The sequence below is a fragment of the Coregonus lavaretus genome, assembly GCF_964263955.1.
Source record: "Coregonus lavaretus genome assembly, chromosome: 34".
NCBI lineage: Eukaryota > Metazoa > Chordata > Actinopteri > Salmoniformes > Salmonidae > Coregonus > Coregonus lavaretus.
In genome coordinates this window covers 24,310,641-24,326,951 of record NC_140021.1, presented here as the reverse complement: position 1 = coordinate 24,326,951, position 16,311 = coordinate 24,310,641, and positions in this window count along the sequence as shown.

Genomic DNA, 16,311 nt, shown 5'->3' with positions numbered 1-16,311 from the left:
AGACCCTTTGCTATGAGACTCGAAATTGAGCTCAAATGCATCCTGTTTCCATTGATCATTATTGAGATATTTCTACAACTTGATTGGAGTCCACCTGTGGTAAATTCAATTGATTGGACATGATTTGGAAAGGCACACACCTGTCTATATAAGGTCCCACAGTTCACAGTGCATGTCAGATCAATAACCAAGCCATGAGGTCGAAGGAATTGTTCGAAGAGCTCAGAGGAAGGATTGTGTCGAGGCACAGATCTGGGGAAGGGTACCAAAAAAAATTCTGCAGCATCGAAGGTCCCCAAGAGCACATTGGCCTCCCTCCAAACTGAGCAATTGGGGGAGAAGGGCCTTGGTCAGGGAGGTGACCAAGATCCCGATGGTCATTCTGACAGAGCTCCAGAGTTCCTCTGTGGAGATGGGAGAACCTTCCAGAAGGACAACCATCTCTGCAGCACTCCACCAATCAGGCATTTATGGTAGAGTGGCCAGATGGAAGCCACTCCTCCGTAAAAGGCACCTGATGGCCCGCTTGGAATTTGCCAAAAGGCACCTAAAGGACTCTCAGACCATGAGAAACAAGATTCTCTGGTCTGATCAAACCTAGCCTGAATGCCAAGCGTCACGTCTGGAGGAAACCTGGCACCATCCCTACGGAGAAGCATGGTGCTGGCAGCATTATTCTGTAGGGATGTTTTTCAGCGGCAGGGACTGGGAGACTAGTCAGGATCGAGGCATAGATGAACAGAGCAAAGAACAGAGAGATCCTTGATAAAATCCTGCTCCAGAGCGCTCAGGACCTCAGACTTGGGGGCGAACATCTCTGGAGAGAACTGAAAGTAGCTGTGCAGCAACGCTCCCCATCCAACCTGACAGAGCTTGAGAGGATCTGCATAGAAGAATGGGAGAAATTCCCCAAATACACATGTGCCAAGCTTGTTGTGTTATACCCAAGAATACTTTTTGCTGTAATCGCTGCTAAAGGTGCTTCATCAAAGTACTGAATAAAGGGTCTGAATACTTATGCAAATGTGGTATTTCCGTTTATTTTTAATTTTTTATAAATTAGCAAATATTGCTACCAACCGTTTTTGCTTTGTCGTTATGGTGTATTTTGTGTAGATTGATGAGGGAAAAAAATAATCTCGTCAATTTTAGAATATCGCTATAACGTAACAAAATGTCGATAAAAGTCAAGTGGTCTGAATACTTTCCGAAGGCACTGTATGATGTGTGTAAAATACTTTATTGAAGGTTGTACTGATTATGATTACCCAATGCTAAGCTAATTGCCAGCTATGTGTGGCGCCATGTTTGTTGACATCATACAATGCATTCTGGTTGTTATGTAAACGTCTGTCAGACCAAATATGTTATAACAAAACAAGGTGAAGGGATGGTTCACTCGACTTTCGAAAAACTAATTTTTATTATGAAACAAACAAGAAATAAGACCAAAAAAAAGAACTTGAGCGTGCTAACTATTCACCCCCTCTCCCTTTTTAGAATCACCTTTTGCAGCAATTACAGCTGTAAGTCTCTTGGGGTGTGTCTCTATAAGCTTGGCACATCTACGTTTACATTTACATTTACGTCATTTAGCAGACGCTACATTTTTTGGGGGGGGAGGGGGGGGGTAGGTTGGGTTAAGGGGGGTTAGAAGGATTACTTTATCCTATCCCAGGTATTCCTTAAAGAGGTGCGGTTTCAAGTGTCTCCGGAAGGTAGTGAGTGACTCCGCTGTCCTGGCGTCGTGAGGGAGCTTGTTCCACCATTGGGGTGCCAGAGCAGCAAACAGTTTTGACTGGGCTGAGCGGGAACTGTGCTTCCGCAGAGGTAGGGGGGCCAGCAGGCCAGAGGTGGATGAACGCAATGCCCTCGTTTGGGTGTAGGGACTGATCAGAGCCTGAAGATATGGAGGTGCCGTTCCCCTCACAGCTCCGTAGGCAAGCACCATGGTCTTGTAGCAGATGCGAGCTTCAACTGGAAGCCAGTGGAGTGTGCGGAGGAGCGGGGTGACGTGAAAGAACTTGGGAAGGTTGGGATTTTGCCACTGGGATTCTGCCCATTCTTCAAGGCAAAACTGCTCCAGCTCCTTCAAGTTGGATGGGTTCCGCTGGTGTACAGCAATCTTTAAGTCATACCACAGATTCTCAATTGGATTGAGGTCTGGGCTTTGACTAGGCCATTCCAAGACATTTCAATGTTTCCACTTAAACCACTCAAGTGTTGCTTTAGCACAATGCTTATGGTCATTGTCCTGCTGGAAGGTGAACCTCCATCCCAGTCTCAAATCTCAGGAAGACTTAAACAGGTTTCCCTCAAGAATTTCCCGTTATTTAGCGCCATCCATCATTCCTTCAATTCTGACCAGTTTTCCAGTCCCTGCTGATGAAAAACATCCCCACAGCATGATGCTGCCACCACCATGCTTCACTGTGGATGGTGTTCTCGGGGTGATGAGAGGTGTTGGGTTTGTGTCAGACATAGCGTTTTCCTTGATGGCCAAAAAGCTCAATTTTATTCTCATCTGACCAGAGTACCTTCTTCCATATGTTTGGGGAGTCTCCCACATGCCTTTTGGCGAACACCAAACGTGTTTGGCTTTTTTCTGACCACTCTTCCGTAAATCCTAGCTCTGTGGAGTGTACGGCTTAAAGTGGACAGATACTCCAATCTCCGCTGTGGAACTTTGCATATCCTTAAGGGTTATCTTCGGTCTCTTTGTTGCCTCTCTGATTAATGCCCTCCTTGCCTGGTCTGTGAGTTTTGATGGGCAGCCCTCTCTTGGCAGGTTTGTTGTGGTGCCATATTGTTTCAATTTTTTTTATAATGCTTTTAATGGTGCTCCGTGGGATGTGTAAATCTTTGGGATATTTTTTGATAACCCAACCCTGATTTGTACTTCTCCACAACTTTTGTCCCTGACCTGTTTGGAGAGCCCCTTGCTTAGTGGTTCCCCTTGCTTAGTGGTGTTGCAGACTCTGGGGCCTTTCAGAACAGGTGTTTATATACTGAGATCATTTGACAGATCATTTGACACTTAGATTGCACACAGGTGGACTTTATTTAACAAATTATGTGACTTCTGAAGGTAATTGGTTGCACCAGATCTTATTTAGGGGCTTCATAGCAAAGGGGGTGAAAAAATATGCACACACCACTTTTCCATTATTAATTATTTCAAATGTTTTGAAACCAGTAATCTTTTTTGATTTCACTTCACCAATTTGGACTATTTTTTGTATGTCCATTACATGAAATCCAAATTACAGGTTGTAATGCAACAAAATAGGAAAAATACGAAGGGGGGTGAATATTTTTGCAAGGCACTGTAATGCAAACGGACCCAACTCATCATTTATCATTTTATCTTTGGTTGATGCAAAAAAAAAAAAAAAAAACATGGTGTTGTGCGCAAAATATCCATCAGATTACTTTTTGAAAGTTTTACTCAATTATTTCGATCACTGGTGAGCTCACACGTGATGTGATGAATTGTAAATAGTAATTGTGATTAGCTAAATCATATTATGGTTTCTGTCAGCCGAGACTTAGCTAAATATGACCGCTTGTGTTAGGTCAGTCTTTTCTCGGTCAGATCTACAACTAATGTAGCCTACATTTTATGGTTTGGATGAGAATTATGTTATGTATCCAAAAATAAACTGCTCACATTGATGATATAATGTTGTAAAGACTGTTTGTGCAAAATGTTTCTGTGAAAAAACTGTGTTCAGCTCAAACACTGACTGTTTTGTCAATTGTAACTGGACATTCTAAATGAGTGTTATATGGCCTAGTCAAAGCCCTGAGCATACGCTGCAGGGATCACTATAGAATGATCACACCCATGTGTTCATATGTGTCAAAGGGTTAAAGTCACCATTGGCCTCATGGTGAAATCCCTGAGCGGGTGCTGTTGTCAACCTTCTTTTCAAAATTGTCTTCAGAGAGAAAGGAGGGACGGGGTGGAGGATGAAGGAGGGAGGAGAAGGTGGAAAATAGTTTCCTAGGATTAGAGGCAGAAGCTTGACATTTTGAGTAATAGAAAGTGCCTTTAGCAGCACATACAGAGGAAGTGACGGTACAGAGAAGGGAGTGAAAGGATGATAGGTCCTCCGGAAGATTAGTTTTCCTCCATTTTCACTCAGCTGCCTGCAGCCCTGTTCTGTAAGCTCACAATGAGTCACTCAGCCATGGAGCAGGAGGGGAGGGCTGAGCTGGCCGGGAGGAATGGGGACAGCTCGAGTTATAGGATGTGGAAAGGGAGGAGAGTAGGGTCGAAAAGGCAGAATCAGGAGACATGAGGGAGAAGGATTTAGCAGAAGAGAGAGATGATAGGATAGAAGATCAGAGAGTAGTGGGAAAGAGAGGGCAAAGATTGCGACGGCGCATGACCATCTGGGTAGGGACAGAGTGGGTAGGGTTGGAGGAGAGGGAGGCAGAAAAAAGAAAGAAAGTTGTGATCAGAAACCTGGAGGGGGGTTTCAGTGAGATTAGTATGCGAACATCCTTTAGTAAAGATGAGGTCAAGCGTATTGCTTGCCTTGTAAGTTCGAGGGGACTGGGAAAGGGTGAGGTCAAAAGAGGCAATGAGGGGAAAGAAAGAGATGGAAAGAAATTAATCAAATGTAGGGAAGTTAAAGTCACCCAGTACGATGAGCAGTGATCCATCGGAAGAAAATGAGCTTGTCAAGGGGTCAAGCTCATTGAGGATCTCTCTAAGGGCACCTGGTGGGCAATAAATGACAATGTTAAGCTTGAGTGGGCAAGTAACAGTGACAGCATGGAATTCAAATGAGCAGATGGACAGGTGAGTGAGGGAGAAAATAAAACATCTCCACTTAGGAAAAATGAGTAGACCTGCACCACCACCCGCGACGGCCAGATGCTCTCGGACTATGAGAGAACACGTAGTCAGAGGAAGAGAGAGCAGCTGGAGTAGCAGTGTTCTCTAGGGTGATCCATGTCTCTGTCAGGGCCAAAAAGGCTAGGGACTGAAGGGGAGCATAGGCTGAGATGAACTCAGTATTCTTGACCGTAGATTGGCAGATACAAATGCTGGAATTCCACATGGGTTGTGCGCACAGGGTACACTAATGAATGGTCGCAGCCAGAGGGTCAGCGTCTCAAAGCATAAAGGGAGAGGAACGAACAGGTATAAAAAACACATACATAGTGGCCAAAACTACAAAAGAGCAAAATTAGATACTCAAGTCAGAGTGGTGTGGATCTTTCCTCTCTTTCCTTCCTCGAATATCTTGAGTTTCGGCAATGAGACCGCCGCTGACACGACCACCACTGAGAAAACAGGGGAGACTGAAGTACTAACACTAATGCTAGTTGACTAGCAGAGGAGACACCACTCCCTCTCCAATACAGCTACTGATTACCAAAACAAGAACAGTCAGAAATTTCCCTTCCCCTTAATCCTGGTTGATGTGTCAAAAATCAGCTGCACGTAATGAGCAGTCAGCAGTTCACATATCAAGTAGCCTACTGGGAAGACAAACTTATAGTAGGTGGCCCTAGATAGCAAAACGACAGTACTAGACCAGTGTCTCCCAATTCTGGTCCTCGAGTACCCCCAACAGTACATATTTTTATTGTAACCCTGGGCAAGCACACCAGATTCAACTTGTCAACTAATCATCAAGCCCTCAATGAGTTGAATAAGTTGTGTTTGTCCAGGGCTACAACAAAAGTACTCGAGGACCAGGGTTGGGAAACACTGTACTAGACAACAACAGATTAAGACAATCATTATGCTTATCACTCCTGGAGATAGCAGGCGTCCTCTAGCTCAGTGGTTCTCAACTGGTTTTGCCTAGGGACCCAAATTTGACAATGACAATTTAGTCGCGACCCAACATTATAGACTATTGATGATTACATTTTGTAATGTTTATTTGCAGCTGCCTTCTTGGGCAGGCTTCACTTGCAAAATAGACTATGTCTCCTCAATGGGCAACTATTACAGTGAGGGAAAAAAGTATTTGATCCCCTGCTGATTTTGTATGTTTGCCCACTGACAAAGACATGATCAGTCTATAATTTTAATGGTAGGTTTATTTGAACAGTGAGAGACAGAATAACAAAAAAAAGATCCAGAAAAACGCATGTCAAAAATGTTATAAATTGATGTATATTTTAATGAGGGAAATAAATATTTGACCCCTCTGCAAAACATGACTTAGTACTTGGTGGCAAAACCCTTGTTGGCAATCACAGAGGTCAGACATCTCTTGTAATTGGCCACCAGGTTTGCACACATCTCAGGAGGGATTTTGTCCCACTCCTGTTTGCAGATCTTCTCCAAGTCATTAAGGTTTCGAGGCTGACGTTTGGCAACTCGAACCTTCAGCTCCCTCCACATATTTTCTATGGGATTAAGGTCTGGAGACTGGCTAGGCCACTCCAGGACCTTAATGTGCTTCTTCTTGAGCCACTCCTTTGTTGCCTTGGCCGTGTGTTTTGGGTCATTGTCATGCTGGAATACCCACCCATGACCCATTTTCAATGCCCTGGCTGAGGGAAGGAGGTTCTCACCCAAGATTTGACAGTACATGGCCCGTCCATCGTCCCTTTGATGTGGTGAAGTTGTCCTGTCCCCTTAGCAGAAAAACACCCCCAAAGCATAATGTTTCCACCTCCATGTTTGACGGTGGGGATGGTGTTCTTGGGGTCATAGGCAGCATTCCTCCTCCTCCAAACACGGTGAGTTGAGTTGATGCCAAAGAGCTAGATTTTGGTCTCATCTGACCACAACACTTTCACCCAGTTCTCCTCTGAATCATTCAGATGTTCATTGGCAAAAAAAGTGTGCTCCTAATCTCAGCTCGTTGCCTGTATAAAAGACACCTGGGAGCCAGAAATCTTTCTGATTGAGAGGGGCTCAAATACTTATTTCCCTCATTAAAATGCAAATCAATTTATAACATTTTTGACATGCGTTTTTCAGTTTTTTGTTGTTGTTATTCTGTCTCTCACTGTTCAAATAAACCTACCATTAAAATTATAGACTGATAATTTCTTTTTCAGTGGGCAAACGTACAAAATCAGCATGGGATCAAATACTTTTTTCCTTCACTGTATGGTATAAAAGAAAGTCATTACACAGCCATATTAACTGAGAAAACATTTATTATCAATTCAAGAGAGTTAGCCATTTAATTAGGCAACCAGTTCAGCAGTAAACAGTAACACATACCAGTGTTTAAAATAGAAAAAACAACAATTATTAGGAATTCTTAATCATCAATTACCATGTGAATAGTTTCACAACCTTGTAAAGTTTTTTTAAAGGTGTAAGTTTTTAACCAGTTCAATAAAATGTAATATGAATGTCAAAATTAATTAACAATAACAATTAACATAGTGAACAATAACTCATGAACCTGTTAATTGAAGTCTGGGGTGATGGTTGACAGGGCAACTCGGAGGTCATGCTGGCTGTCCAGTTTGTTTCTGCTTTTAGTTTTCAGCACGGCCATAGCAGAGAAGCCACTTTCACACAGATAGTTAGTGCTGAGAGGTAGCATAATTCTGATTGCATGACAGGCGAGAGCAGGATACTCTGCTACCACGCTGCACCAGAACTGTGACAGTGTAATTTCCGGGAAGCGCATGCTCAGTCCGCGATCAATTGACAGCTCCACCAGCTGATCCTTTTCATTGCTTGGCAACGTGACGCTTCCCATCTCCACTCGAAAGGGGTCCTGTATCCAGTCATCTTGTTCTCCTCCGGGATGTAGTCGCAAAACTTTCCCTTTAGCTTGACAAGATGCTGTTTAACGGGTTTTTTCAGTGTGTCGCCGTGCACTTTGTTGATCAGATTCTGAATATCGAAATCAGCATTGGGAAACATGTCAATCCTCCCGTTAGAAACATGATTTGCCCAAACGGTAAGCTTCATCTTGAAGGCATTCACTTTGTCCCTCTGTTCAAATCGATTGTGCCACTCCCCCTGGCATTGACACATTGAGCGAATTCAGATGATCAAAAATATCCGCCAGGTAGGCAGCCTTCGCGAGCCATTCCTCACAATCGAAATGTTCGGCCAGAGGTGACTTGTTTTCCAAAAGAAATGCAGCAATCTCCACTCGAAGCTCAAAAAAACACTTTGCCCATGGAAAGCCAGCGGACATCTGCATGATAAAGCACCTGCTGGTCCTCGCTCCCCATATCCCTGCAGAAGGCCTGGAAACACATGCTTTTCTTGGAATTATTTTTGATATAGTTGACACACTTGATCACATCCTGGAGAGTGGCGTGAAGCTCAGGCACCATGTCCGTCGCTGCCATTGCCTCCCTGTGTAGGAAGCAGTGGTTCCATGCTGTACTCGGTGCTCTCTCCAGGATCCGCTTTACTTCTCCGGAGTGCTTTCCCGTCATGGCAGGTGCCCCGTCAGTGGTCACACCGACACACTCATCCCAGGCCAGTCTCACAGAGCCCAGGTACATTTCCATTGTGTTAAAGACAGCCTCTGCGGTGGTGGTGGGCAAATCAGCACTAAAAAGGAACTGCTCCTCAAAGTTATTATCCCAGATGTGTCTGACATAGACCAATAGAATTGCATGCTTAGCCTCATCTGTGGATTCATCAAGCTGCAGTGCATAGTGGCCATTTGCACTGATCCGCTCTGATGTCTGGCGCATTGTGTCCTCATGGAGACATTGGATAGGGGTGTGTTTTTAAGTTTGTTGGCGGCTGACTCTCCCAAGATCTTAGTGCACATATCAGTCGAGTATGAGATCCTCTGTACTGGTGTAGGCTTTTTTGCACTTAGCGCTGGGCCACAAGGTATGATGTGCGAAGTGCCTTTTCTTGTACGGTGCATGCGTTCTTCAATGAATCTTGTGAGGCCTCCAGATATTGAAATTTCCTTTTTTTAAAGTCAGCTGTATTATCTTTGTGGCTTGGATGCTTGGTGTCCAGATGCCTTTTCATTTTGGAGGGTTTCATGCTCTCATTAGCTAACAGCTCGTTGCATAGGACACACTGCGGTCTACACTCACCCTGCTTGTCTTCTATATATGTAAAACCATATTTGATGAAGTCGGATGTTCTCTTCTTGACAGGGACCGGGTTGTCTGCCTTGTTGATAACATTGGAAGCAGCAGTACATGGGAGCTGCACGTTTTAAAAACTTGTCCCTGATTTTACTCTGACACCTAGCCTACATGAGTTAAATGACAACTAACTATCCACATGTGCAATGCCTGCAGAACACATCTGCATAGTTAGCTGTCAATAGAAGATCTGTATTATCTGATTGGACGTTTCACATTTAAAGCAAAACAATGTTGCAGAGTGACATTTTTATTGGATCAGTGTGTGTGTGTGTGTCGAGAAATCTGTCATTTCATTGGATCAGTGTGTGTTATTGTATTGGTCAGTGAGTGTGTCGCGAACCCCCCCCCCCCCCCATGAGAATCACTGCTCTAGCTATAGATTGAAGAACATGTGAAGTGTTCCAAAACCACATGGTTTCACATGATTTCACATCAAATTGACATGTCAAATCAAATCAAATCAAATCAAATTTTATTGGTCACATGCGCCGAATACAACAGGTGCAGACATCACAGTGAAATGCTTACTTACAGCCCTTAACCAACAGTGCATTTATTTTTAACAAAAAAGTAAAAAATAAAACAACAGAGAAAAAAAAGAGCAGAAGTAAAATTAAATAACAGTAGGGAGGCTATATATACAGGGGGGTACCGTTGCAGAGTCAATGTGCGGGGGCACCGGCTAGTTGAGGTAATATGTACATGTGGGTAGAGTTAAAGTGACTATGCATAAATAATTAACAGAGTAGCAGCAGCGTAAAAAGGATGGGGTGGGGGGGCAGTGCAAATAGTCCGGGTAGCCATGATTAGCTGTTCAGGAGTCTTATGGCTTGGGGGTAGAAGCTGTTGAGAAGTATTTTGGACCTAGACTTGGCACTCCGGTACCGCTTGCCGTGCGGTAGCAGAGAGAACAGTCTATGACTAGGGTGGCTGGAGTCTTTTACATGTGCAAAACATGTGGAAATTTCACATGAAATCATGTGATTTTCCAGACGTGAAATAGTGTGGAATTTCCGTAAGGGTTACCATAGACTATTCCACTGGTTAATAGTCTAACCTGACACAGATTATTTTCTACAGTACATATGATCATGTTTACATTTTAAAGCCATGTCAGTCAATGGTCTTTAATGTTGATGACGATACATTTTCATAACATCACAGGTCTTGATAAGTCTTCATGTCTATCATTCCTAAGAATTCCTACCATACATTTACGATTCATTGGGGGAAGTAATCCCTTGTTAAACAGCCACATTATGTGAATGTTCCTCAGTGTTACTGTTGAATGGTTGACAGGCGGTATATCTTGTCTAATTGAAGCCTTTTGAAGACGTGACTCTTTTCATCTCTCAACAATGATTACAGGCATGATGTGCCCTAATCCAGGGGCTTTGCAATATTGCTTTAAGAGGTTAAGAAGATGAATGTTTATTGGTGTTAATCCTAGACTGTGATTCATGACTGGTGCCATATCCGCTAACCCTCTCCCTCCCCAAAGCCTTACCACCCCAACCCAATTGCCGCTCACCACTCAACATAGTGGTTTAAATTACACACACATCTATGGGTGAATTATAACTTTTTGTTGAGCGATCATGTAATGTCTTCACCTTCATAATATCTTGGTTATGTCCATTGTGACATCCTTACAGGACCATCAAGGCTGTGTCTGGATTAGCTGTCACCGCATGTGTAAAGGATGTTGTTGTAATTTCTTAACGGCTGTGCTAGCCAAAGAGCTTTATTATAGGGAATTGTATGGTATACAGTGGGGGAAAAAAGTATTTAGTCAGCCACCAATTGTGCATGTTCTCCCACTTAAAAAGATGAGAGAGGCCTGTAATTTTCATCATAGGTACACGTCAACTATGACAGACAAATTGAGAATTTTTTTCTCCAGAAAATCACATTGTAGGATTTTTAATGAATTTATTTGCAAATTATGGTGGAAAATAAGTATTTGGTCACCTACAAACAAGCAAGATTTCTGGCTCTCACAGACCTGTACCTTCTTCTTTAAGAGGCTCCTCTGTCCTCCACTCATTACCTGTATTAATGGCACCTGTTTGAACTTGTTATCAGTATAAAAGACACCTGTCCACAACCTCAAACAGTCACACTCCAAACTCCACTATGGCCAAGACCAAAGAGCTGTCAATGGACACCAGAAACAAAATTGTTGACCTGCACCAGGCTGGGAAGACTGAATCTGCAATAGGTAAGCAGCTTGGTTTGAAGAAATCAACTGTGGGAACAATTATTAGGAAATGGAAGACATACAAGACCACTGATAATCTCCCTCGATCTGGGGCTCCACGCAAGATCTCACCCCGTGGGGTCAAAATGATCACAAGAACGGTGAGCAAAAATCCCAGAACCACACGGGGGGACCTAGTGAATGACCTGCAGAGAGCTGGGACCAAAGTAACAAAGCCTACCATCAGTAACACACTACGCCGCCAGGGACTCAAATCCTGCAGTGCCAGACGTGTCCCCCTGCTTAAGCCAGTACATGTCCAGGCCCGTCTGAAGTTTGCTAGAGTGCATTTGGATGATCCAGAAGAGGATTGGGAGAATGTCATATGGTCAGATGAAACCAAAATAGAACTTTTTGGTAAAAACTCAACTCGTCGTGTTTGGAGGACAAAGAATGCTGAGTTGCATCCAAAGAACACCATACCTACTGTGAAGCATGGGGGTGGAAACATCATGCTTTGGGGCTGTTTTTCTGCAAAGGGACCAGGACGACTGATCCGTGTAAAGGAAACAATGAATGGGGCCATGTATCGTGAGATTTTGAGTGAAAACCTCCTTCCATCAGCAAGGGCATTGAAGATGAAACGTGGCTGGGTCTTTCAGCATGACAATGATCCCAAACACACCGCCCGGGCAACGAAGGAGTGGCTTCGTAAGAAGCATTTCAAGGTCCTGGAGTGGCCTAGCCAGTCTCCAGATCTCAACCCCACAGAAAATCTATGGAGGGAGTTGAAAGTCCATGTTGCCCAGCGACAGCCCCAAAACATCACTGCTCTAGAGGAGATCTGCATGGAGGAATGGGCCAAAATAACAGCAACAGTGTGTGAAAACCTTGTGAAGACTTACAGAAAACGTTTGACCTGTGTCATTGCCAACAAAGGGTATATAACAAAGTCTTGAGAAACCTTTGTTATTGACCAAATACTTATTTTCCACCATAATTTGCAAATAAATTCATAAAAAATCCTACAATGTATCATTTTGTCTGTCATAGTTGACGTGTACCTATGATGAAAATGACAGGCCTCTCTCATCTTTTTAAGTGGGAGAACTTGCACAATTGGTGACTGACTAAATACTTTTTTCCCCCACTGTATGTATATATATATATATATACAGTGGGGAGAACAAGTATTTGATACACTGCCGATTTCATTCCTTTGAACATATTAGGTTTCCAATTAATTGGAACACGGGTGGAACTATAGATCACTCCAATGACGTAGGTTACGTCCCAGTGGCACCCTATTCCCTGTAGTGCACTACATTTGACCAGAGCCCTATGGGCCTGATCAAAAGTAGTGTACTACATAGGGAATAGGATACCATTTGGGACTCAGATAGTCCCGCCTATAGGCAGGATTAGAACGTTTGTATTCCCATAATGCGTGCAGCTGTGAAGCCGAACACAAATCATCCTGCATGCTCCTTGAGCTCTGAGGTCATGGTCACTAGGTTTCTCTGACACGTATACAAAACATGTAGCCGAATGAAATGTAGCCAAAAGCTGGGATTTCAACAAACCAACCCCTAAAAGCAAAATTATAAAAAGCGACATTTTAAATAGTTAACATCACTATATAACATGATCATCTGTTGCTTGTTTCAAGGTCAACATGCTTTTTCACATAGAACATGCTGGACAGTGGGAGTGTGTATGAAGTGTGTCAGGTGTCTTATAATACAGTAATGCCCAGGAATGATAAATGAAGCTGTATTTAGCTGAGTCTGACACTTAGCTGAATGCCCTTACAAAGGCCCAGAATGGACACTATCGTTGCACCATATCTGTCTGTTCATAGGCCTATCCCCAATGATGCTTCCAGGCCCTTGTACGGTCTCCTATTACATTCACAAGTCACACACGCTGTTGACACTTTATCGGCTTTCACACTAATTTAAAGGAAAACCAGACTTGTGCAATTTCCCTGTACAACTACTGCGTCCTCCAATGACTGAAACTATATGGGGAAGAGATGTTGACAACTCTGCTGATTTAGATCTTGTCATTGTTAAAATGCACCTTGAGGTTTCAACCCTTGGCAGATACAGCGATAATTGATATGTTCTGTGATACGCCTAGAAACATCCAAGGACAAACCTTTCAGGTAGATGCTGGACTGCATGGTAATCAATGCATAGGGGGCAAAAGGTGAAGAAGTTGAAGCCATTAACCTGAATAAGAGGTGTGAATGTGGTGCCAATACCTAGACTTTGTTGTCCTTAAGTCATTTTGCCACAACTTTGGAAGTATGCTTGGGGTCATTGTCCATTTGTGACCAAGCTTTAACTTCCTGACTGATGCCTTGAGATGTTGCTTCAATATATCCACATAATTTTCCATCCTCATGATGCCATCTATTTTGTGAATTGCACCAGTCCCTCCTGCAGCAAAGCACCCCCACAGCATGATGGTGCCACCCCCCTGCTTCACGGTTGGGTTGGTGTTCTTCGGCCAAACAGTTCTATTTTATCAGACTAGAGGACATTTCTCCAAAAAGTACAATCTTTGTCCCCATGTGCAGTTGCAAACCGTAGTCTGGCTTTTTTATGGCAGTTTAGGAGCAGTGGCTTCTTCCTTGCTGAGCGGCCTTTCAGGTTATGTCGATATAGGTGTCACGCCCTGACTCAGGGGACTCGTATATGTTGAGTCAGGGTGTGTATATTCCTTGTTGTGCTTTTTCTATGTGTGGTATTCTAGTATGTGTATTTCTATGTTGGCCGGTGTGGTTCCCAATCAGAGGCAGCTGTCGCTCGTTGTCTCTGATTGGGGACCATACTTAGGCAGCCTTTTGGCACTGTCTAGTTGTGGGATCTTGTTCCGTGTAAGGTGTTGTGTTGTACCTTTGGACATCACGTTTTGGTTCCTTTGTTGTTTTGTCGTGTGTTTATCGTTAAATAAACATGTATGAATATCACGCTGCGCCTTGGTCCGACCCGTCATTGAACGAACGTGACAGAAGATCCCACCAAACGAGGACCAAGCAGCGTGCCCAGGAGCAGCAGACACACTGGACACAGGTGGAGGAGCAGAGAGTATGGACTTGGCGGGAGATAAGAGAGGATATGGCAAGGCAGATGGAGGCCCTGAAAGGGATCAGGGTGGAGAAGGAGAGACAGCCCCAAGAAAAAAAAAAGGGTGGTCGGGGAGCGACAGAGAGGAGCCCCAACCACTGCACACGTGGGGGCTCAAGGAGGAGTCCTCACTGGAGGAGGACGGGGCGCGTAGTGTAAAGGACGGAGACAGTCATAGACCTCCAGCATCGGTTCCCAGTCCGGTATGCCCCGTACCTGCTCCCCGCACCAACCCAGTGGTGCGTGTTCCCAGTCCGGCCCGGCCTGTTCCTGCTCCTCGCACCATGCCAGTGGTGCATGTTCCCAGTCCGGCCTGGCCTGTTCCTGCTCCTCGCACCAAGCCAGTGGTGCGTGTTCCCAGTCCGGTCCGGACTGTTCCTGCTCCTCGAACCAAGCCTGTGGTGCGCGTCGCCAGTCCGGCCCGGTCTGTTCCTGCTCCACGCACCAAGCCAGTGGTGCGTGTTCCCAGTCCGGCCCGGCCTGTTCCTGCTCCTCGCACCAAGCCAGTGGTGCGTGTTCCCAGTCCGGTCCGGACGGTTCCTGCTCCTCGCACCAAGCCTGTGGTGCGTGTCGCCAGTCCGGCCCGGTCTGTTCCTGCTCCTCGCACCAAGGTAGTGGTGCGCGTCGCTAGTCCGGCCCGGCCTGTTCCTGCTCCTCGCACCAAGCCAGTGGTGCGCGTCGCCAGTCCGGCCCGGCCTGTTCCTGCTCCTCGCACCAAGCCAGTGGTGCGCATCGCCAGTCCGGCATGGCCCGTGCCCGTTCCACCGGTGCCTGGTTCAGCACCGGTCAGCGGCACCACTCCGGAGCCAGAGCAGTCTGCTCCACCGGTGCCTGATCCAGCTCCGGTCAGCTGCTCCACTCCGGAGCCAGAGCAGTCCGCTCCACTGGTGTCCAGTCCAGCTCCGGTCAGCGGCTCCAGTCCAGACCATGACGTCAGCCCCTCTCCAGGTTCAGGGTCTCCCAAACCAGGGTCCAGACGGGGCCTGGCGTATCGTGGGAGGAAGGAGAGGGGAAGCAGCGCGCCGAGGTCCAGACCAGACCAGGGGCGAAACAGGGAGGCGGAGAGTAAGAGGTCGTCACGCCTGGAGCCGGATCCGCCTCCAAGGCGGAATGCCCACCCGGCCCCTACCCTGTTATGTTTATGTTGTGCGGTCGGAGTCCGCACCTTTGGGGGTACTGTCACGACTCAGGGGACTCGTATATGTTGAGTCAGGGTGTGTATATTCCTTGTTGTGCTTTTTCTATGTGTGGTATTCTAGTATGTGTATTTCTATGTTGGCCGGTGTGGTTCCCAATCAGAGGCAGCTGTCGCTCGTTGTCTCTGATTGGGGACCATACTTAGGCAGCCTTTTGGCACTGTCTAGTTGTGGGATCTTGTTCTGTGTAAGGTGTTGTGTTGTACCTTTGGACTTCACGTTTCGTTTCCTTTGTTGTTTTGTTGTGTGTTTATCGTTAAATAAACATGTACGCATATCACGCTGCGCCTTGGTCCCACCCGTCTTTAAACGAACGTGACAATAGGACTCATTTTACTGTGGATATAGATACTTTTGTACCTGTTTCCTCCAGCATCTTCACAAGGTCCTTTGCTGTTTTTCTGGGATTTATTTGCACTTTTCGCACCAAAGTATGTTAATCTCTAGGAGACAGAACGCGTCTCCTTCCTGAGCGGTATGATGGCTGCGTGGTCCCATGGTGTTTATACTTGCGTATTATTTTTTGTACAGATGAATGTGGTACCTTCAGGCGTTTGGAAATTGCTCCCAAGGATGAACCCGACTTGTAGAGGTCTACAATATTTTTTCTGAGGTCTTGGCTGATTTCTTTAGATTTTCCCATGATGTCAAGCAAAGAGGCACTGAGTTTGAAGGTAGGCCTTGAAATACATCCACAGGTACACATCCA